Source organism: Rhinolophus sinicus, chromosome 5, assembly GCF_057876585.1.
Source record: "Rhinolophus sinicus isolate RSI-liver-muscle chromosome 5, RSI-T2T, whole genome shotgun sequence".
In the NCBI taxonomy this organism is placed as follows: domain Eukaryota; kingdom Metazoa; phylum Chordata; class Mammalia; order Chiroptera; family Rhinolophidae; genus Rhinolophus; species Rhinolophus sinicus.
Genome location: NC_142505.1, coordinates 60588652 through 60614728, shown reverse-complemented (window position 1 = coordinate 60614728; position 26077 = coordinate 60588652).

Sequence of the window (26077 nt, the reverse complement as noted above, 5' to 3'; positions counted from 1 at the left end):
TTGTTGGAGAGGCAGATCTTAGAGAAATACTTGGCCTGATTTTTTTGTCTTCTTGTTTCTGCCCTGTCTTAACTCCTTCCTAGATTCCAACTTCCAAGTGGTTGCCAGAATGAACTTTAGGATCATCTACTCCATTCTATGGCTTCATATTGACTATTGAAAGAAAACAAAACAAAAAATCTATTTTTTTTTTTTTTTTTTTGGTATGCCACAGGAGATCCTGTACCATCTACCATCTGGCACCTTCTACTGTACCAGCTCTAATTCCCTGCTCCATTTTATATGAAATCCTCTTCTAGCCAGTGTGAGCAGGGTGCAGTTAGTTCCTCAGCAGGATAGGATGCATCTGTCATGCTCAAACACACCTACCAGGTAGGGATGCTCTCAGACTCCCTACCTGACATGTGCCTAAGCATCCTGACTTGTCATCCATATCTGCTGTCTGCTTACCTTCCATGAATTCTTCATGCTACATATCCTGGCCCTTGGGGAAACTACCTACTTTGAACCCTCAGTCAACTGTAAAATCTTTTCTCACTTGATTATAATTTTTTATTACATATTTGTCTTCTTATCTGCCTTCCCTACTTCATCCAGTGCTAGAAATACAGTATGGGCTGACTGAATGAATGAGTGAATAAGTGAAATATAAAACTCATCACCTAATGTTCCTGGTGCTCTGACAATAAAGATAATGATAAAAAAATATATGATTATTTTTCATTACTTCAAATGTGCTGATGTTTAAGTGATTCGGTCAAGGTCAGGCAGTGACGGTGACAGAGTCTAGACTTGAGATTCAAAAGTCTATTTATGAAGCTGCAGAGTTTTGGATTCTCAGCATATGACCCAGATTTTGGAGAGTTTAGGGTGTGATATGAAAACAAAATCCACTGACCAGAAGTGAAGAAAATCATTTATTTGAGAAGGTAGGCATTTTAGATAATTTAACAGATAGGCATTCGGTACATAAAGTGATGTTTTCAAACCCTCATGACTGTGAAGTACTACATAAAATAGTAAAAGAGCACTAATCTTGGTGACAGAAAACCTGATTTCAATTTTTTTCTTTTCTTCTATCCACATATTTGATATTGCAAAGGTTTTTAATATGTGTGTTTTTTCGCTTCTCTGGCCCTCAATTTTGCAAAATGTGGGGAATTACACCAAATTATTTTTACCTAATGTTCCTTTCGGCTTTAAAGCTGATTTATGAATGTATTGCATGAATGTATCCAGAAATATGTGAATGTATTGATTCAACACGTGGACATATTCTACACCAAGCCTTGTGCCAGCTCTTAGGGGGATGATGATCTTGGCAGACTCATTCAGGACACTTACATGGGATTTACACTTATATTAAGTGACATCCTATGATTTAAACATGCCAGAAAATGGAGTTTAGAAGGTTAAGTGAGAATATAGTTTCTGCTCCACTAGGCAAATACATATTTAATTGCTAACGTATGTTCTAACAAAAATGTGTGAATTGGGTGATTTTTTTTTTTAAATAAAAACAACAAAGGATTTCAGTTAGACTCTTGGAAGCCCCCCTTAATAGTTCCTTTGATCAGAATTTTCCCAGAGGGACTCCGTCAACTTCCCAGAATGTCTTCCTTGGCTCACACCTGCCTCCATGCCGACGGAACACAGGGAGTCTGTCAGGCACTCAGCTTTGGAAAGCGTGTTTAAATTATTAAATTATTAATTATTAATTATCACTGTGCCAGCCTGCCCTTCCCCAAATCCCTGAATTATCCTTCTTAGGGTTTTAACTTTCTCCTCATTTGGTTCTTTGGGGAAAAGAACATTAAAATGGAGAAATACATGCCATAGCAGGCTCACCACTTGCCTACAAATTAGAGAGCTTCGAGTTGTTTCTGGGCCACCCTGCATTTCCGTTGCTTTAGGAAGAGTAAAATTGTTAAGAAACTCTGACTTTCTGTCTTGATGGAAAATGGCAGTGAACTCAAGTATATATTTCCCATCTCAGTCCACATTATCTTTGCAGGATGTTATAATTTTGATTATTTTTCAAAAGCAAGAACGTATGTTTTGTGTATCTAACATATAGCCTCTGAACAGCAAAACAACTCTCCAATTAAGAGTAATTTTGACTATCTTATCCTTAAGATTGCAAACTTTACATTTGCATTCACGTTGTAATTACTTGCTTTTATTTTTATGTGTGCATTTGTGCAGCCCAGGAGAATGCTCTACTAAGGTAAGGAATTGAACGAGTGTGGTGGCTTATAGTCATGTGGAACATCTGAGGAGTAAATTAGATGATGATGTGATTGTGTGGTTCTTTTAATGGCTTCAGCAAAAAGTAAAATCAGTGAATGGTGAGTTATTTCAGTGTAGAATGAAACTTTTTCAATTCTTTAATCCATTTTGATGTCCATTTCGATAATGAATGAGAAATAGAAACATGCTTAAAAAGAATTTCTGGTCAATGGTAAAATTAAAAGAAAATCTAGGAATTGGATTAATTTCTCCTGGTTAAAAAGCTCCTTTTGGAAAAGTAAAATTCTATACCACAATATTGTGTTTACAAATACAGTTTTCTCAACCAAATCCACCCAGGTGACAATTTTTGGACCGTTGATGAGGGGAAAACTAAAGTAGAACACAGAGTGATTGTTCAGTGTGAATAACTGGTCAAAGGACACTGCTCTCCTCACTCCAACCATCCCCCCACCTCCACCCCTACACCCACCCCCACCCCCGCACTGCTCATAACTGCTCCTCAATAGCATGTTTTCTTCCCTGCATTTTTCTGAACAGGTGCTACCTGTTCCAACTGACTTTTATTCGTAGATTTGAACTTAAAAAAAAAAAAAAAAAATTATAATGATTATTCTAATAAAACTTTGTCTAGTATAAATTCTTTAATAATTTTCAACTGGAAATGTTCTAGTGCATTGTCAATTTAAAGTATGTATTAGGTTGATTATTACTTTTTTAACTCTTGATCCATAATATCTTTTTTTTTAATCTTACTTCATTGAGATTCCAAAAATATGTCTTAAACTCAGTTTTAGAATTTAAAAATCATGAGATGGCACCTTTATTTAATAAGTGTAAAACTCAACAAAATCACTAGTAGTAAGTGTTCTCCATAAAAACAGAACTGTACACACACACACACACACACACACACACACACACTTGACTCTTAAACAATGCAGGGATTAGAGGTACCAATCCCCCCATGAAAGCGAAAATCTGTGCATAACTTTTAATTCTCCAAAAATTTAACTACTAATAGCCAACTATTAACCAGAGCCTTACCAATAACATAAACAGTTGATTAACACATATTTTGAATGTTATATGTATTATATACTGTATTCTTACAATAAAGTAAGCTAGAGAAAAGAAAGTGTTAAGAAAATCATAATAAGATTCAGTATATATATATATATATAATATACACACATATATGTATATATATGTGTGTATATATATACATATATATGTATATATACATATACTGAATCTTCTTATGATTTTCTTAACACTTTCTTTTCTCTAGCTTATATGTATATATATATGTATATATGTATATATATATATATATATATATATATATATATATATATATATGTAATGGACTATTACTTAGCCATAAAAAAGATGAAATATTGTCATTTGCAACAACATGAATGAATCTTGAGAATATTATGCTAAAGGAAATAAGTCAGATGGAAAAGGACAAGAACAATCTGATTTCACTGATATGCGGGATGTAAAACAAAAAGCAACAAACAAACTCATCGATACATACAATGGAATTGTTACCAGAAAGAAAGGGGACTGGGGGGAAGATGAAGAGGTAAAGGGGATCAAATATATGTTGACAGTAGGAGACTAGAGTTCAGGTGGTGAGCAAACAATAGAATATACACATGTCATATCATAAAGTTGTACAATTGAAATTTATAGAATGTTATTAACCAATGTTATCCCAGTAAATTTAATAACATAAAAACAAGCAAATACATTTTTTAATTAGAAAAAAGAAATCATAAGGAAGAGAAAATACATTTACAGTATTTGTTGAAAAAAATCCATTATAAGTTGTCATGCAGTTCAAACCTGTGTTGTTCAAGGGTCAACTGAAGATATATATAAGAGGAGATTATAGGAATTGGCTGACCCAGAAATCCCACAAAAGAGCCAACTGCAGGCTGGAGAACTAGGAAAGCTGATGATGTAATTCAGTACAAGTTCACAGGCCTGAGAACTAGGGGTCTCAATGATATAACTCCCAGTCCAAAGCCGAAAGTCTTGAAACAGAGGGGCTGCTGGTATAGGTCCCCGAGTCTAAAAGCTTGAGAACCAGGAACTCCAATGCCTGAGGGCAGGAGAATATGGATATCCCAGCTCAAGAAGAGAGACAGGGAATTCGCCCTTCCTTTACCTTTTTGTTTTATTTGGGCCCTCAGTGGATTGGATGATGCCTGCCTACATTGGGGAGGGAAGACCTCTTTACTCAATCTACTGAATCAAATGCTAATTTCTTTTGGAAACACCCTCACAGATATAATCAGAAATAATGTTTTACCAGCTATCTGTTGACACATAAAATTAACCATTAAAATCACTGTGTATTTATTATAGGTAATGGCCTTTACATCCGTTTATCTACACTACTGTCTTTCCAACAATTACTGAGAAAATGAACATAGGATTCAGGCAATATGCTACGTCCTGAGGATATAACTTCAAAAGTGATTGTATCTGCCTTCTAGGAGCTTAGAACTGAAACATTGTCATTAAAAAGCAAAGATCACTCCCATGTTCATTCACAATAGCCAAGATAATAGAAACAATCCAAATGTCCGTTCACAGATGAATGGACAGAGTATTCCCTGTATATACATACAATGGAATATTAGCCTTAAAAAAGAATGAAATCCTACCATCTGTGGCAACATGGACAAATCTGGAAGAAATTACGCTAAGTGAAATAAAACAGTCTCAGAAGGACAAATACTGTGCAGTTCTACTTATATAGGTATCTGAAATAGTCAAACTCAGAAGCAGAGAATAGAACGGTAAGTTGTCAGGGGCTGGGGAAGGAGAAATGGTGGGTTGTTATTTAGCAGTTATAAAGTTTCAGTTGTGCAAGATGAATGATTCCTAGAGATCAACATAGTCAACAACACAGTATTGTGCACCTTAAAATTTGTTAAGATGATAGATCTCATATTAAGTGTTCTTAACACACACACACACTCATACACACACACACAAGGAAGCTTTTAGAGGTGGTAGATATGTGTATTGACTGCAGTGACAGTGTCACCACAATGATACTATCATTGCGTAGTACCAAAATACTATGCATATTACTATACAAACTCACCAAATTGTACACATTAACATGTACGGGTTTTTTTATATAAAAAAACAAAAACCCAAAGAGGGTATCTATGAAGTGAAAACATGACTCATGGTAGGAGTAAATGCTTTGGGAATTCATAAGGGAATAATCACTCTGGGCTGGGGTCCATGAAGATTTCTGATGGGGAGAATTTGAGCTGGAATAGAAGGATGCTTAGGGTTTGATAAACAAAGGAGAGCAGAAAGGGCCCAGATGTCAGAAAGCCTAGTATGTGTGGGAACAAGGATGGGCTGCATCACACCGTTCCCTGTGAGGAGGAGGGTACAACTGTTGAAAGACCTGGTTGTGGACTGCCTTGAGCGGTAGAAGGAATATTCACCCTCTATACTACCGCCAATATTCAGCCTGTATACTACAGCCAAGTGAAGGTTGAAGTCCTTAAAATTAAATTACATAAGGGATTTTATTCATGTTAATAAAATAGAATGAGTACTACAGGTCAGTTTTTCTGTCAGATATGTCTAAACAGTCCACACTGGTGGAAGCAAAATTGTTGTTTCATTTGTCTCAACCAAAATCTGGTATTTCAACCAAGTACATCAGTCTTTATCAGGCTTTATCACGCAAACAAATCAAGCGTGATCTAAGGAAGAGCAATGGGACAGACAGAGGGAATTCCACTCTGAAGATACGTGTTTAAAAGCTGTGTGTCTGTGCTTAAGATTTTACACAGTTAAAATCTTAAATACATTGTACTAACAAAGTTAGTCAATATTTTTGACTAATTTGGTTAAATAGCTAATATTTAATTATTTCAATCTAATGTTTAACATACTGGTGCATGTCAACACATACTAAAGAGCTTCTTCAAAACTCTGTACATTTTCTTCTAGAAGCTTATTGCTTTTAATTAAGTGAGACACTTTTATGTATCTTTCCCTTCACAAATGATAAATAATGATGTTAAAAATAAACATACTTAGAAAAGCTGTCCTCCTCCAAATTACTAGCATGAATTATCAAATATTCCTAATTTTAATCAGAAAAACAACTGTAATTTGGTTTCATTAAGTCTAAATGAGTACATGTCCCTTGTTCCTCATCACTATTTGGGACTCCCCCACCCCCGTATTATCTTCTTTTTTGGGAGGGGATGACACAAGAGAAGTTCATTCATTCCACAGTTAATGAAGGAGACTTGATTAAGGAATCTCTCTCACTATGAAAACACAAAAAGTACAGATTCATGAATCCCATGTCAAAATAAAAGTTCTTGGTTTCCCCCCCCCTCAGAGGGTTATCTGGGATTGGCAAACTACAGCCCACAGAACAAATCCAGCCCACTGACAATTTTGGTTTTTATTAAATTTATTGGGGTGACAATGGTTAGTAAAATTATATATATTTCAAGTGTACAATTCTATAATACATCATCTATGTATAGCATTGTGTGTTCAACACCCCAAGTCAAATCTCCTTCCATCACCATATATTTATTTGACCCCATTTAACTTTTGCTACCTCCTTCCCTCCCCCTTTACCCTCTGGTAACCACTAAACTGTTATCTGTGTTTATGAGTCTTTGCTTGATTATTTGTCTTATTCCTTTGTTGTTTTCAGTTTTATACCCCACATATAAGTGAAATCATATGGTTCTCTATTTTTTCTATCTGACTCATTTCATTTAGCATTATAATCTCAAGATCCATCCATGTTGTCACAAATGGCAGTATTTCATATTTCATATTTTCTCATGGTTGAGAAATATTCCATTTTGTGTATAAATATATATATATATATATATATATATATATATATATATATATATAGAGAGAGAGAGAGAGAGAGAGAGAGAGAGAGAGAGAGAGAGATCATATATATATACACACACAAAACATCTTCTTTATCTTATCATCTATCAATCAAAAGACATGACTATTTTCATGTCTTGGCCATGCTCAATAATACTGCAGCAATGAATATAGGGATACATATGTCTTTATAGATAAATGTTTTCAGATATGTTGGGTAGATACCCAGAAAAGGGATTGCTGAGTTGTATGGTAATTCTATTCTTAATTTGTTGAGGAAACTCCATAGCGTTTTTCATAGTGGCTGTACCAATTTATTCTCACCAGCAGTGTATGAGGGTTCCTTTTGCTCCACAGACTCTCCAACACTTGTTATTACTTGTCTTGTTGATGATATCTATTCTAACAGGTGTGAGGTGATATCTCATTGTGGTTTTGATTTGCATTGCCATAATTGCTAGTGAAGTTGAGCATTTTTTCATATATCTGTTGGCCATTTGTATGCCTTCTTGGGAGAAATGTCTGTTCAGGTCCTCTGCCCATTTTTTACTTGGATTGTTTGTATTTTTGCTGTTGAGTTGTACAAGTTCTTTATATATATTTATCAGAGGTGTTGTTCACAAATATCTTCTCCCATTCACTTGGTTGCTTCTTTGTTTTGTTGATGGTTTCTTTTGCTGTGCAGAGCTTTGTAGTTTGATATAGTCCCATTCGTTTATTTTGCTTTTACTTCCCTTGCCTTTGAGATCAAATTCCTAAAATCCTCTCTGAACCCAAGGTCCATAAGTTTAGTACCTATGTTTTCTTCTATGCAATTTATTGTTTCAGGTCTTTGGTCCATTTTGAGTTAATTTTGGCATACAGTGAGATAGCAGTCTAGTTTCATTCTTTTGCACGTGGTTTCCAGTTTTCTCAGCACCATATATTGGAGAGGCTTTCTTTTGTCCATTGTATGTTTGTAGCTCCTTTGTCAAAAACTATCTGCCCGTATATATGTGGGTTTATTTTTGGGTTCTCAATTCTATTCCATTGGTCTGTGTGTTTGTTTTTCTGCCATTACCATGTTGTTTTGATTATTGTCGCTTTTTAGTATAATTTGAAGTCAGGGAATATGATACCTCCACCCTTGTTCTTTTCTTTTTTTTTTTTTTTCAGGATTGCTTTGGCTATTCAGTGTATTTTGTGATTCCATACAAATCTGATTTTCTTTGTTCTATTTCTTTTAAAAATATCATCGGGATTTTTATGGGGATTGCATTAAATTGGTATATTGCTTTGGGTAATATGACCTTTTCAACCATGTTGATTCTTCCAATCCATGAACACAAAATATCTTTCCATTCCTTTGTGTCTTCTTCAATTTCTTTTAATAATGTCTTGTAGTTTTCAGTGTATATGTCTTTCATATTCTTCATTAAGTTTATTCCTAGGCATTGTATTATTTTTGTTGCAGCTGCAAAAGGAATTGTTGTTTTTTTCGTCTTCATTTCTCTTTCTGAAATTTCATTGTTAGTATATAGGAATGCAATGCATTTTTGTACATTGATTTTGTATCCTGCAACTTTACTGTATTTGTTTATTGTTTTTAATAGTTTTTGGTGGAGTCTTTAGGGTTTTCTATATAAAGAATCATGTCGTCTGCAAAAAGTGACAGTTTGACTTCTTCATTTCCAATATAGATGCCTATTATTTCTTTCTTTTGCCTCATTGTTCTGGCTAGGACTTCCAATACTATGTTAAATAACAGTAGTGAGAGGGGTCACCCTTGTCTTTTTCTTGATCTTAGAGGAAAAGCTCTCAGTTTCTCACCATTAATTGTAATATATGGCCTTTATTATATTGAGGTACTTTCTATACCCATTTTATTAAGAGTTTTAATCATAAATGGATGTTGTATCTTGTCAATTGATTTTCCTGCATCTATTGATATGATCATATGACTTTTATCCTTTATTTTGTTTATGTGGTGTATCACAATAAGGAAATATCAACCTTAAATGACACATTAGATCAAATGGACATAATCAACATTTACAGTGTCTTTCATCCCCAAACACCAGATTATACATTCTTCTCTAATGCACACGGAACATTCTCAAGAATAGACTGTATGTTGGGACATAAAAATAGCCTCAACCAATTTAAAAAGATTGAAATTATACCAAGCATATTCTCTGACCACAATGCTTTGAAATTAAATGTCAACTGCAAAAAGAAAGTGGAAAAAAAAACCCACAAGTATGTGGAGATCAAACAACATGCTACTAAAGAATGACTGGGATAAAGAAGGAAAAAAAAGGAGAGCTAAAAAGTACATAAAAACAAATGAGAATCAAAATACGACATATCAAAGTTTGGGGGATGCAGCCAAAGTGGTATTAAGAGGGAAGTTTATATTATTAAAGGCCCATCTCAAGAAACAAGAAAAATCCCAAATAAACAATCTAACATTACACCTCAAAGAACTAGAAAAAGAAGAACAAATGAAATCTAAAATCAGCAGAAGAAAGGAAATAATAAAAATTAGAGTAGAATTAAATGAAATAGAGAACAAAAACATAATAAAAAAAATTAATGCAACAAAAAGCTAATTCTATGGCAAGATTAATGAACTTGACAGACCCCTGGCTAGACTCACTAAGGAAAAAAGAGAAAAGACACAAACAAAATCAGAAATGAAAGAGAAGTTATGACAGATACCACAGAAATACAAAGGATCATATAAGAATACTGTAAAAGACTATATGCCACCAAATTCAATAACCTAGAAGAAATGGACAACTTCCTAGAAACACATGTATATAACCTTCCTAGACTGAATCACACATAACTGAAAAATCTAAATAGACTGATGAACAGTAAGGATATTGAAACAGTCATAAAAAAAAACAAAAAAAAAAACCCAAGAGCAAAAGTCAAGGACCAGATGGCTTCACTAGTGAATTCTTCTCCCAAACATTCAAAGATAATTTAATACCTGTCCTTCTCAAACTCTTCCAAAATATTAAAGAAGAGATAACATTACCCTGATACCAAAACCTGGTAATAGTAACACAAGAAAAGAAAACTACAGACTGATATCTTTGATGAATACAAGTGCAAAAATCCTAAACAAAATACTAGCAAGTGGAATACAACAATACATTAAAAAGATTATAAATCACGAGTAAGTGGAGTTTATGCCAGGGGCACAAGGATGGTTCAACATATGCAAATTGATCAATGTTATGCCATTGACTGCTTTTATAAATAAAACACAGCCTGTGTAAAACACACTGGGACAGTCACTGCTTTACATATGTTTATAACTACTTTCATGGCACTTGGAAGAGATGAGTCATTGTGACAGAGGCTGCATGTCCATAAAGCCTAGATTATTTATTTGGCCCTTTTTGGAAGATTTTTATTCACCCCTGGACTAAGATGATGGTATATCATTAATGTTGTCACTTGTTTTTAAAAATTATTTTTACCTCAGATAGTATACTTCAGACTTCCAAAGCACTTTCAGAAACATTTCATTTGAAACATTTCCTAAGATGACATGCAAAAAAGTTGCTTCAGAAATTGAGAAGGCCTTACACAAGGGAAGTTATCTGCCTCCCATTGATGTTTAATGTTTAATGTTAGGTTATATTGCTCTCATTTTACAAATGAAGAAGCTAAAGGTAATTGCTGCTTCATATGACTAGATGACACCAAAATAGAGCTCATCTCACAAACTTTGCCCCAGTCTGTTCATTATTGGGATCCCCAAACTATGTCCCCATGAGTTATTAATGAGTGTGAGAGAGAAAAGTGTTCAATTATCAAAAAATATTTATTTTTCTTAAGATTTTCTATAACTATAAACATTAATATATTTAGGGTCGTGAAATTCTTAAGAAACCCACTTAAATTTATTTTCGTCATTTTTATTTTTTTAATGTAATTTTAGCACAGGCAAACCTCCAAAAAAAAAAAAAAAAAATCTGCACATCCTGGAACCAGTTAAGAAAACCTTGCTATATTACTTCTGACAATTAAGTTCGCAGATTTGCCACCATGCGCGTACATTAGCAGCACTGTACAAACAGCTCAGTAAGGTTTCATAACCTTTGTATATCAGTGTCTCACAGCTGTGTTCATGTCAACATGTGGCAGTGTCTTGCTGAGTGGCGTCCATTAATGTTGTTGCGTGTTTTTGTGTCATCATGAGAATGTCTGAGCTTGAATTAGAACAATGATCAGACATTAAATTTCTTGTTAAACTGAACAAGAGTGGAAGTGAAATCAGGGACATGTTAGTCCAAGTTTATGGGGATAATGCCATGAAGAAAGTAGCTGTGTGCAAATGAATTAAACATTTTTGGAGACAAAGCTCCATTGATGAAGAGAGGTCAGGACAGCCAGTAACAAGCAGAACTGATGAAAACATTGCAAAAATTCATTGAATTGTATGTCAAAATCGTCGGCTGACTGTGAGAAGCATAGCAGACGAAGTAAACATTGATAGAGAAACAATTAGGAAAATCTTAACTAAAAATCTTGGCATGAAAAAGGTGTGTGCAAAAATGGTCCCGAAGGAGCTCTTGTGTCACGACAATGCACCAGCTCACACGGCACTGTCTGTGAGGGAGTTTTTAGCCAGTAAATAAATAACTGTATTGGAACACCCTCCCTACTCACCTGATCTGGCCCCCAATGACTTCTTTCTTTATTCAAAGATAAAGGAAATATTGAAAGGAAGACATTTTGATGACATTCAGGACATCAAGGGTAATACGATGATAGCTCTGATGGCCAGTCCAGAAAAAGAGTTCCAAAATTGCTTTGAAGGGTGGGCTAGGCACTGGCATTGGTGCATAGCTTCCCAAGTGGAGTACTTCGAAGGCCACCATAGTGATATTCAGCAATGAGGTATGTAGCACTTTTTCTAGGTTGAGTTCGTGAACTTAATTGTCAGTCCTCATATATACCTGTAACCTCAAAAAAAGAGTTCATATTAGAACTCACTTTTATTTCCCAAAGCATGGCTTTTCTGTTGCCCCTTTCAATGCACTATTTCTTCTTTAAATGTGTAGATTTGCCACAATAGGCAATTGTGTACCTTTTCTCAAGTATATAAGGAATACATTTTAGAAAAGTGGAAAATTTAATAGGTGAAGGAGACTATAGAATACAAGAAACTTATCCCTGGTAACACTTATTGCTTTTCAGTATAAATTATTTCAGAATGTCCCATAGAATATGCCATTTTATATAAAAATAGAATTGCAGCATGCATACTGCTGGTTAACCTGCTTTTTTCACTTAAATATATAATGAACACCATTTGAAGTCAGTAAATATAGTCTACTTTTTTTAATAGTTTCAATGTGATCCATTGTATGAATCCAATGTCGTGTTTAAGCAAATCCCCTATGGTTGGATATTTGGGCTGTTTCTACTTTATTCAACCAGAACTAATTTCTAAGTGGTGGCATTGCCAGCTTGGAGTGTATGTAGTGAATGTTATTAAACAAATGTGTTTCATCTTGAAGACCTACAAGACTCAGATTACCATTTGACCCCCACTCCCTGGGACCTCACTGCACCTCTAACACTTCCCTCATGCTGCCTTGTATTTGCACTTCTCTCTAGGCCTCAGACCACCTTCCCATCACAGAATTTCTGCAACTTGGTCCTTGGTCAGCTAGCAATTTTATCTAGTACCCTTCATCTAACAGTTTTGTCCAAACATAATTGTTATCTGACTCAGTTATTTCATTTTGGGGTTGAATAATGGTATTTTTCTAATTCTACTACTTGGTCTATATTTTTTTAAATTAAATTTATTGGGATGACACTGGTTAATAAAATTATGTAGGTTTCAAGCATACAATTTTATAACATATTATCTATATATTGCATAGTGTGTTCACCACCCAGAGTCAAATCTCCTTCCATCCCCATCTATTTGACACCCTTTACCCTCTTCTACTTTTCCCCCTCCCCAGTTACCCACTGGTAACCACTAAACTGTTGTCTGTGTCTGTGAGTTTTTGTTTGTTTCTAACTGAATTTTTACAAATAGAGCAATATACAAGGAGAGAGACCTTTCCCAGAATCAACAATTCAATAAGTAAAAATTTCAAGCCTGACCTCTGGGAGAGTAGCCAACTTTGCTTTCATGAAATGAGTTTGACACAAATCAGAGTCTCTCCAGGAAGGAGAGGTAGTATCTTTCTCAGCTTTCAGTCTAGCCATGGTACTTGGGTTTGTTTCAAAATGTGGTTAACATTAAATAAGGATCTGGCAACATGAAGCTAAGAGTACTTAGCTGAAGCCTCCACTTAATGAAGTGGACAAAGGAGAAAACCAGAATATTACATTTTAATTCTGTACAATTTAATTTAAGTCAAATAACTAAGTCTTAAGAAAATAATGTTGAAGTTTTGTGTAAGAGACTTAGATATGTGTACACTTATATGCACTGAAATAGCGTTACTCTTATGTATCCCAGGGAGAACACCTTGGCAGGTAAATCATGTAAGTGTAGGGCCATTGATTTACATGGCTGACTTTTCGCATATGTTATCATTCGAGAAAACAATCACTTCAGTCATTACCTACCAATTTTTATCAAAAAGTCTTAAGAATTTCACGACCCTAAATATATTAATGTTTATAGTTATAGAAAATCTTAAGAAAAATAAATATTTTTTGATAATTGAACACTTTTCTCTCTCACACTCATTAATAACTCATGGGGACATAGTTTGGGGATCCCAATAATGAATCCCACTTAAATTTATTTTCGTCATTTTTATTTTTTCTAATATAATTTTAGCACAGACAAACCTCCAAAAAAATAAATCTGCACATCCTGGAACCAGTTAAGAAAACCTTGCTATATTATTTCTGACAATTAAGTTCGCGGACTTGCCACCATGCGCGTACATTAGCAGCACTGTACAAACAGCTCAGTAAGGTTTCGTAACCTTTGTATACCAGTGTCTCACAGCTGTGTTCGTGTCAACATGTGGCGGTGTCTTGCTGAGTGGCATCCACATTGAAATTTCCACTTGTTTAAGAAATGTTCCTGTTGGTTTATTTGAATCAAGAGACAGAGAAGTTCTGCAAATTACCTTGTGTTGTTGTATTTCTTAGGTCTCTAACTGTTGCGTACTCCCTCTTTTATTTATTTTTCCATACTACTGACTTGTTGTAAAAGCTGGATCCATTGTCCTATTGAATGTCCTAGAAACAATGGTTTTCTAGATTTGTCTGCTTTCACATGGCAATGTTTAACTTCTTCCTCTACCTTCTATATTCCCTGTAAACTATAGTTAACTCTAAGAGTTTAAATAATTTCGAATTCAACTTTTTGGCAAAAAAAGCTTCCTTTGTAGTCTGTTTGTACTTCCTACTACATTGGAGCATTGTTGCTAAGGTTGATTAGTGGGTTCAGCAAATGGCTGCCTTAATATCCCTGCAGGGTAAAGGTCCCGCACAACCTTTCAGGTAGGAATTTTGTCCATTGATGATTGTTATCTGAGTGAGTTATTTCATCTGGTGGTTGTAAGATGGTTTTTTATATATATATAATTTTACCACTTCACCTACATTTAATAACTGAAATTCTTCTGTAAAGAACTTTTTTTCATCAACTAGGGCTATTTGATTACTCTGAAATATATTTCATACAGGAAAAGCAGGATAAATGCCTGAATATCTTCCCTTAGTTTCTGATTTTCAGAGTAAGGTGTTGGTCGGCATGCCTTTTTTAAAAGAATTGAGTTGGGTCACGCCTATTCTATCCTTGCTTAAAACCCTTCCAAGGTCTCCACTGCCAGCAGATCAAGTTTACAGTAAATAGCGTGACCCATGACGATCTGCCCTACCACAATAGGCCCACTCTCCCCTTTTCCTGCACAGTAGCTACACTGGGTTCCTTTCAGTTCTCCAAACTCCTCACACTCTTTTCCTCCTTTAGATCTTCACACAGACTGTTCCTTCTGTATGGACATTCTTCTCTGCCCAAGGCATGGCTGGTTCCTTCTCAGCTACCAGGTCCTGGCTTAAATGATACCCTTATACAGAGGTCTTTGCTGATTGTCCAGATAAAGTAGGCCTCCTCCCCAAAATGTTGCCCAACCCAGACCTTGATCATTATTGTCATAGCATTTCCCTATTGCAAACTTCTTATTGTCTGTCTCCCATCTAGATGAGAGGCTCTACGAGGGCAGGGCTCATGCCTGCCATGTACCAAACACTGCAATGCTTGGTACATTGTAGGCCAACAGAAGGCTTATGTGACAGAGCAGGGAAATGGACATAGTTTGTATCTCCTCCTGCCCCCGGGATTTCAGGATAATAGGGGATTCTGATAAACAGATAATTCCCAACATTGTGATAGGTGTAGTGATAGAATAAAAAAAAAGCTTCCTTTGTAGTCTGTTTGTATCTCATTGTGGTTACTCCTTACTCTTATCTTCTTACTTTGTTTGAATATCTTTTCTTTCAAACAGAAATACTATTACAGAAATGGTGGGCAAAGTGTTACATCACTCAGATGGAGACCAATTGACCATATCATTTCACAAAAAAATTGGGTTTGCTGAAAATAGTACCACATGATGCATAGAAATATTATCTTTGGGAACAGCTTTGGACTGTTCTCAAATTGTCAGTAATTATACTTTCTCATGGATTTCAAAAGATTAAATAAGCTGTTTATGAAGTACTCCCCACTGTTTGTGACACATAGGGAGTATTCAATGAAGAATAGTTATCAATATTAATTGAATTTTATGGCATCTATGCATTTCCTTCTTTTACCAAACTTGTAATTCTGTCAAAATCAGGAATGTGGCTGATTCAGAATGACCTTGTTTTTGGCAAACCTCGACTAGTCCCTAGTGATCACTCCATTATTATTATTTTTGACAGCTTATTTAATAATGTATACTGGCATTTTGTTTTCCCTTTCAAAATGAGACATTTGCACGTCTCTAATCTTCAGACATATCTTTCCTGGTTGATACAACCAAGGTCAAATATTTACATTCCTGCTACAGTCTGCCCAAGACATTCTCAGAAATTTTGGCTAGTTAATACATAAATAAATAAACAACACTGTTAGATGACTTTTTTTATTTTGTTTTTTGAAGCCACTGCAGTAACTCCTTGTCAGTTGACAAATAATATTGCAGTTCTAAAAATGCTTAAGATCTCAAATTCTAACTGAGGTGAACTCTTTCCTTCATATGCAAAAAAAAAAAAAAAAAAAAAAAAAAAAAAAAAGAACTTGTTTGTTCAAAAATATAGAAAAATCAATGAGAAAGATTTAAGGGAGCAATTAATGAGATAATGTCTAGAATGCAGTTTGAGCCCTTGGGAAGAAATGTTTTTATATCCACAAAGCATTTTTACCATCATGTTTGTTCATGAGTCATAAACACAATTGCATTCTTCTGTAAAATCAGTGCCTGGAGGTAGGGGAAAAGGAAGAGTCAATATTTTGTCCTTATGTATCATGGAGATGTTTGTTCATATTCATTTGAATTGTTGCTTACAATTACCAGTAAAATACAAAATGCCCTTCTTTAAAAGGGCATTTGGCTAATCTCAGGTTTTAAAAAAAGTGATTTCTGGCAATCACCTTCATTGTTACCCTTGAAACTCAGAACTTTCCTATTGTTTTAAAATTCATCTGTCATTCAGTTTGGCTTTGAGTCATTTCAGGAATATTCTGAAGAGTTTTTTATTTGTACCTTCACCTGTTTCTTTTGTGACTTTGTGATTTATTTAAAGGACACCAGGTTTCTTTATACCATCCATCCCACTATCTAGGACGCTGTCTCCAAGTTGCAGATAAATTCAGAAAAGCTAAACTAGATACACTTTCTAAATTCAAAATGACCCTGCCTGGTTGTCCTTGCATTTGCCGAAACACAAAGTAAAGACCATAAAGAATTTTGCAATAGCACTGGTTCTAATTATGGAATATTCTGATCCTTAATCTCTTCAGGCAAATAGAAAAGATGGAAAGGTTGAACAAGTCATTTAATCATGAGAGCCTGTATTCTAGAGCAGTGCTTCTCAAATTTTAATGAGCATACCAATAACCTGGAGATCTTTTTAAAAAGCAAATTGGGGTTCAGTAGGTCATATTAGGCCTGAAATTCTGCATTTCTAACAAATTTCAGGTGATGACAAAGCTTTTGATTCATGGACGAAGCTTTGAAATTCAAAGATCTAGAATATTTTAAAATACTGAGATGAAAGACATCATTATTTGAGTTGAGTCACACACTTGGAAAATATGAAGCTGTACATAATGTATGAAGGTTTATGTCATAACTTAAAACATATTTAAAAGTGGGTTTTCAACATATGAAAATTAGAACAGATTATTTGCCAAATTATCCCTTTGAAAATGCATCTATAGTGTTAATATAGACATTGAAAAGAGAATTTGATACTTCTAAAACTCAATACAAAAATTTTAATGGACCTCACAGCTGCCTGGTTTTTGAAGCATGACATGTGCTTATTTTGGAGTAGAAATAACTGCTGAGTATGCAAATACTGTACAGAGAATCTCTACCAACTGATTGTCCTTGATGTTGTTTTTGCAAGATATCAATTTCCCCTTTGAGCTGATATTTTTCTCACGTAATTAGTTTTTCTGCTTATTTAAAATTCTTTTTCCAGCTTTATTGACATACAACACGCTGATTTGATACACTTATTGCAAAATGACATCACATTACATAATTACCATTTCTTTTTTGTGGTGAGAACATTTAAGAGCTACACTCTTAGCAACTTTGAAGTTTATAATAAAATATTCTTAACTATAATCATCCTGGTGTACATTAGATCCCCAGAACTTATTCATCTTATAACTGGAAATTTTTATTCTTAGGCACTGTTTGCTTAAAATTCCATAGACTAACTATATACCTAGATTGGGTGAAGAAAAAAAAGTTCAGAAAATTCATTTTGGCCAGCATTTGTTTGTCGTATTAAAATCCTCTGGGAGCATATAATAATGTGGATTCTCATTCCCTAATTACCACCATCACTGCTGTTCCCAACCTCCCCACCCATAGGTCTGAAGTGCGATGGGAATCTACACTTTCCGAGAACTCTCCAGCTGAGTCTACTGAATGTCTAGTTGGAACCATAGGTGAGGGGAATGGTTATGAGCTCAGGTGCGAGGGATATCAATTGCTCCGAGGCATGTGTTTCCAGGAGAGGCCGTACTTGATTCTGCCAAAGTTAAAGACTCAGTGCTTTGTGCTGCAGCTGTGGAAGGACCCCACAGGTGTTTTACGTGGGAGCGACTGCTCTGGCCTGTGTGTTTTCAGGATGGCAAGCCTCCTTGACTGGGTGGCATTAGAGTCTAGAAATAGGAGCAAATGAGACCACATTTGTGTTGTTCAAATAACCTGTCTGCAAGGCCCAGTTAGCTCTGCCATTAAGCAATGGGCCTCTGGCTCCCTTTCACTGCCTGCATTGGAAACGCTTGAACTTGAAGCTGCTGAAAAAAGATGAAAGGTAAGACCTTCTGGGAAATGGCTTATTCCAATTTACCCCCATTGCTCAAAATAGAGTGCCAACAAAGGAGCTAATCCTTGGCATGACCCTGGACCCTGGCTGCCCCTCCCACATATTCAGTCCCTAGTGTGGACTGTATTTAAAAGTAGCTTTCAAATATGACTAGGCTTTCAGGCTCCGGAGTTCTCAATTGTGCTGTATTTAGCATGTTATCTGGGTCATCAAAGTGCTTGAGCTAACTCATAATTCATTAGCAAAGGTGCCTCCCTACCACCTTCAAAGTCCCTGGAGCTGGATGGATCTCAGCAGGGGCTATCTGCCTACAGCGCCTCTGGCCCCAGGTTAGGGGTAAAGAAGTGGCACTTTAACACATGCTAGTCGCGGTTATTGATCCTATTAACATTTCTCTTAGGAAAATTGATGCTTCAGTCTTACAGGAGACATGTAAATAAAGTGCTAAAAAATAAGCCAAGGCCACTTGTTTCCTGATGGAAAACTGAGAGGTGAATTAAGACAATTTATGATCAGCAGCAGAGGGTTATTTCTGAGCTCACAAGGATTTAGAAGCAATGAAAACTGGGGCTCTCCTTGGAAACTCAGTGGTGCCAGCTGTTCTGTGCATCCTCATCCCAAGGGTGTAGTCTCCTAATTGTTAATGGTGTTGCTTAGATTTCGTGCTGTGGGGACACAGTCCCAGAGAGCAGTTTCCAGGCTCTCGGCTTCACTGGGAAAGGTGCTGGCTCTTGTAGTAGATGGCCATCAGCTGTTACCAGTTAGCCATTGGCCACTGATATAACTGACGTGGCTGAGCTAGCAAGCACAGATTGCAGTTAGCAAGTGAGGTTGGTTGGCAGAGAGAAGCAGACGGCAGGTTGTGGATCATGTGGCTCCTGCTTCTTGTGTCTCCAATCCAGCTGCCAGCGAGAATATAGTGGTGTGACTCCCCTATTTATGGCTCCATGGGTGTTCCTTTTTGTCCTCACCATATCCTGCGTTCTTGTGCTGGGAGCGGGAACTGAGACATTGCATGACACCCCACATGACACATGCTTTGATCTAATTAAAACCAACTTTTTTCTTCAATTTCCCATCAATTTTATCTTGTAAAATAAATCTTTGTCCCAACTGGCTTACCTAACTGATAAAAGGAGATACTACTAATCATAATAAGGATAGTAACAGACTATTATTAGAATCCTCTACATGTCTATTCATTTATTCAATATTTTTTTTTTTGATTACTTACTCTGTAACAGGTACTGTTGTAGGCCCTGGGATACTATGTGAGCAACACAGACAATTCCTTCTCTCTTAGAACTTACCAGTGAGGTAGTGGGACAGAGGTAAACAAATGTAATGTGACATCAAATAATGATGAAAATAAGGAAGAATAAGGCAGAGTCAAAGGACAGCAAGTGAATGGAGTTTAGTTTATGTGGGGAGGTCCGGGAAAGCCTCTGTGAGATGGTATCTAAGCAGAGACCTGGATCAAGTGAAGGAAGGAGCCACTTCTGTGATAAAACACATTCCTGGTAATGATCTCATTTGGAGGCCGCCATATATATTGCAAAAAACCTGAGCTTTGAGAGAGGGAATCCTGGGATTCTGAGTCTCGCTGCGTTTCTGATTAGCTATACAACTTTGGGAAGTTAAGTACTTTCTCTGTGTATTCTGATTCTCCAGGCGGGAAAGAGAAATATTCCCATGTATCTTATGGGATGGTGTTGAGACTTGAATGAGAGTCTAAAGTTTGAAACACCCTGACTAGAACGTAGGTGTCCCCTGTTAATGCTAGCTCCCCTCTTTTGCAATGCTGGGGATGCTGGGAGTGGGATGGCCAAATACTCATCTCAGCACATGTCTTCAGAGGGGCTGCATTCACTTAGCTGTTTTGCATGTGTTTGAGCAGCTCCTGTGTACTGCGCAAGCTCAGGAGCACCACGGTGAAAAAGGCGAGCACAGCCTGTTCCTGTGTGTCTGTTTGGTAGGAAGTGTTCTGTGATAGTTTAGGGTCTTAGCACTACACACCCTGCAGATGACTGTGTGGGTGCAGATCCCAGGTCCCACTGCTTAGTAGCTGTGTAAGCTTGGCAAGTAACTGCTCCATGCCTCCATTTCCTCATCTGTAAAATAGGATAATAGTAATAATAATAATACCTACCTCATAAGGCTGTCAGAGTAATAAAATGAGTTACTGTTTGGAAACATTCAGAATGGAGTCTCGCACCTAAGTACTAGACACGGAACTGGGCTGTCCTACGGAGGAGGCATGCAAACCTTCCAGTTCGTGCCAGACACTGCTGGGTGCTGTTCTGCATGTGTCCTCTCATTTAATCATTTCAACAGTTCATTTTATAGATGAGGAAATGGAGACTCAGAAATGGTAAACTGTTTGTCACAAAGGAACAGTCCCCGTGAGTGGGGGAGATGGAAATTTAAACTGCTTTGAAGCCCCCTCTTGACCCACGTTCCTCCATGAAGTGTTACCAAAACTACAAAGATGAGCCCATTGGGGTCCTGTCCACAGAGGGTTTAAGTGGGATGGGAGAGCTCCTAAGGGGTTACGTGACTTGCACAGGATCTCACAGCACATAAGCAACTCAGATCCAGGATTTCCAGTGCTAAGCCCAGAGCATTTGCGATACTATTTGTAGAACTGAATGTAATAAACCTTTATTAAATGATTCTATATACAAAAGGGGTGAAATGATTCCAGATATAGTAGAGTGACCAGAGACATTTTTCTCTCCAAGGAATGCTCAGAATAGTCTCTAGGACTGATAACCTGGAGACAAATCTTTTTAAAAATAACCGTTTTGGGGAGAGTAATTTTAGATTTATAGAAAGAGTGAGGACAGTACAGAGGCCCCAATATACCTTTCCTCTTACCTAACCAAGGACTTTATCAGAACTAGGACATTAACATCCATGCATTATTATTAACTCAACTACAGACTTGATTTGGAGTTCACCGGTTTTTCCACTAATATCCTTTATCTGGGATCCTTTCCAGGATACCAAAGTGAATTTAGGAGATCCCCTTTTAAACTTAAGAAATGTTGACTTGTGTCCCTATTACAAATTTTGCATTCTGATCAGGGATAAGAAGATACTGAATCTCGTGTAATGGTTTCCTCTCTATTCAGAGAGGAGTGTCTCTGAACTTTGAATGGCACTGTCCTTATGCAGATTTATTTCCCAGACTGAAGAAAAAAGGAGCAATCAATCCCATAAGATAATCTTTTCTTTTCATAATAGCAAAGAGTCAATAAATTCAGTGGGGAAAATAATCTACCTAGATTTCATCCTTTTTGCTTTATTGATCTAATAACTTTAAGACAAAGGAATTTATCCAGCTCTAATGTGTTCATTGACCCCTCCCGAAAGAGATTTTACTTTTATTTTTAATATGCAACTTTTGAAATTATCCGATTCTATGTGAGAGGTGTGTGTGTGTTTCTCAACGTGGGAGTTATTCTAAGGGGGATGAGATAATACTAGAGAGAAAAAAATAAAAGGTCTTTATGAGTTTCACATTCATTTTTAGTACATAATTTTGTCTGAAATGTTGATTAAATTAAATACATAATGTGACCCCGGTGTATTTGCATTCATGCAATAGCTTTTTAGTTTGTTTTTAACAGGTCTTACTGACCTTGGAGGCATTAGAAAGATTGCTTTCACATGGGTGAATGGTCAGGGCAGATTTCTCCAGTGTATTGGGCAAGAATGGGTTTGTCTTCTCACCAACAAGATGCTGTTCCTCTTTAACCTCTTGGGTATTTGTGTCAACAAAATTAATTATGACCCTTCTGGAAGAAAAGTAAAACACAAAGCAACTTTTATTTCTGCCTAAGCTTCTAGGTGTTTTTCTTGCAGTAAGAAGCTCAGGGGAGAGGTTACCATTTGATAATTCATACAGCCTTTCCTGACTCAGTCATTTTTCACATGCTCTTAGGTCTTCAAGTGCTGCTTAGGTAGGTATCCAGTCATTGTTTATCCATACAAGTTCAGTGGTTCTTGTCCAGGGGGAACTTACAGGGATACTTGTCTGAACTTGTCAAGATCATTAAGGTAGAGTCTCTTTGGTTCTAACTTGAAAGCAGTTGTTTTAAGAAGTGAAAAAATAAAGTTGTTGAGACCTATCAAATTGGAAATTATCATCCAGACCACCACTGCTGATGATTCCACTTCCCTTTAGTTATTCCCCATTTGTTACAGTTTATACACTTGAGCCCTGTATTGAGATCCCTGAGTGTATAACCTGAGAGTCATCACATTTTTGAGGATTGTTTCTCTTTGTTGTCCATCTAATCCTGTGACACCAGCTGAGTTGCTCATTTCTTCATGGCCAAATACATACCTACCAATCTTCTACCTCTTCAGCTTTATTCCTGCATTCCCACAACATCTACTAGTGCTTTTCCTTTTATCTCGGCTTATAAAGTTCTTTTCATCCTCCAAGGGTCAATTCAGGTATTTCCCTTAATTCCTTCCCTTTATCCCTCCCTAAGAAGTGTTTGTGATATAGACATGCATTCTCCATGAGAGCAATTATTATCTCCAGGGGAGCAAAAATTGACTTGGAGTTGGCTGGGGCCGGTATAAAAAAATGTACTTTTTTTATGCATAAAGGATGGACACACATACAGTGCATAAACAGATATCTAGTTTATCCATCTATTGTATACAATGCAATATACAGATAATGTATTATAGAACTGTACATTTGAAAACTAAATAATTTTATTAACCATTGTCACCCCACTAAATTTTAAAAAAAGAAAAAAATCATGGCAGAGACAATTAGGAAAAAATGTTTAAACAGGCTCTTAAAATGACACTAATGAAAAAACTTGAGACACATGTACGTACTCTACTCTTTGAGTATTCATTGTTTCCAGCATCGGGACTGATCTCTCTAGCAGCTGTGCCCTCTTAGTGTCCTGAGTTAAATAAAACAGAAGCAGATCAAAGATATTGGCCACACTGTTGGAATCAGGCCGTGTCCCATCCCATGATTTTTCCATCACCCTGGCAGAAAGCAATGTTTTTGACGTTATCTTGTTCAAGGGCTTTGTCTACCCATTTGTAGTTTCTGATTTTCAAAACCATCAATACATTTGTCATTGTGTCTGAAGATTCCAACTTACCAGATTTTATGTATTTATGTGCCTGGAACTATCAGAAAAATAGAGATGTTTTGTAACAATTGTGGGGAGCAACCGAAGGAGCAACGGAAAATGGTAAAAAAAAAAATGAAGAAAACAATATGTCATGTGAATGTGAAAGCCATAAGGAGAAATGGGAGAGACCTTGTTTGGCTATAAAGAGTCACATCTAAGCCTGCTATCCCTGATCCACTTCCCTAAAGAGCTAGAAAAAAATTAAATTCTTCCTCTGCCATTCTTTTAGCCAGGGGTGTCCATGTGACAGATCTAACAGAAAATTACTGGTGGTCAGGATGGAAGTTCTGGAAAGGGTTTTTGCTTTCTTAAAACAGAGACAAGTGCACTTGTCTCTTGTCCTTTTATTCTGTCTTTGAATGCAAATATAATGTTAGGATCTAGCAACCACCTTGCAATCATAAGGCAGCAACCCCCAGAACAAAAACCCAGCATGCTGTGGACAACAGAATAGAAAGAAAGGAATAAACTGAGTCTCTGGCGACATCATGAAAAGCTAAACAAGTGACACAGCTTCCCCGTTGTTCCATGGAATAATTACATGTCTACACTGTTTAAGCAACTCTTAGTTGGGTTTTCTATTTATTACTTGCAGATAAATGCATTCCCAACTGATATGGAAGATAATGTCAAATGACGATGAAAGAGAGAGACACAAACATTTGTCTGACCTGCTCTCTAAGTGTTTGTTGATCTTAATCATCCAGGCGATAATATCAGGGCTCTGCAACCTTGGCTCAGTAACATTCCTTGACAAGGAGCATATCCTTGTTTGTAGTTATTATGTGACTTACATCTCAAAATAGATTGGAAGCTCTGAAAGGTGGAAAGACAAGGTTTTATAGGGACGTTTCTGATCATCTCTCCCACTGATAATGCTTTTGATTGCATTCTACATATTGAAATCCAGGTGTTCTAAGGCCTCTGAGATAACTACCCTACCACACCTGGTCTAGCCCAGTAAAAAAGAGAAATAAACTTTCCTCCCTCACTCCCTACCCCATTCTCCAAATTCTGTTCTCACCTCCCAATTACACAAAACCTCAGACGTACAATTCAGCACAGAATAAAGATAAACTTTTGCAGTGTCATACAGAGCAGCTTAATTCTTTCTAATCTTAATTCAACTTCTGGCCACTCCAGTAAGGTTTGGCCTTTGCACAATCAGTAGTCCCATGGAAGGACTGATGTTCTCTTCCTGTCCATAGAAGAGTGATATACCAATAATAGAAAAACTGCTAGAAGCTTTAACTAGCTTTTTCTTCCCACTTGTGTAAATAAACATTTCAGAATTATTGAGATTTAGCCTCTGTTCCTATGTTTTAATACATACTGAAGTATGTCCTTATTATTAATCTAATTTATTTTCATGGATCATTGGGTGAGAAATTTGCAAAGACTTTAGGGTCATATGTTTTGTTGCCAAAACTTTGGAGACTAAAGAAAATAAAAATGAATAAAATAAAAATTAATCATACTATTACCTACAGATGATGTTTGGGGGAAAATTTTTGTTTTTATGTATATATATGTATTTTTTATGTATTTTTGTTTTGTGTGTATATGTATATACATATGTACATATATGTGTATATATGTATGCATATATATATATATATATATATATATATATATATATATGGAGTATAAATACCTAAAAATTATACGTACAGATGTATATGTTTTATATATATATGTATAAAGTTTTCAATCTGATAACCACATTTTTATTTAATATATGTTTCCATTTTCCCATTTTGCTAAGTATTCCTTGACAACATGTTTTTAAATGATGGCATAAGATTTTATTATATAGAAACATAATTTATATTTATTTATTATTTCTTTACACTTTATTTATTTATTTTGGCATTCAATCTTATTTTATATTAGTTTTAGGTATACAGTGTAGTGGTTAGACATTTATATAATTTAAGAAGTGATCCCACAGACTAGTCTAGTACCACCTGACACTATGCATAATTATTACCATATTATTGACTATATTCTCTATGCTCCACTTGACATCCCCAGGACTATTTTGTAACTTGTACTTAATCCCTTCACCTTTTTTACCCTGCCCTCAACATCCCTCCCATCTGTCACTTTGATAAAGCTAGTACCCATCTGACATCATACATAGTTAAAACAATATTATTGACTATACTCCTTATGCTATACCCTACATCCCCATG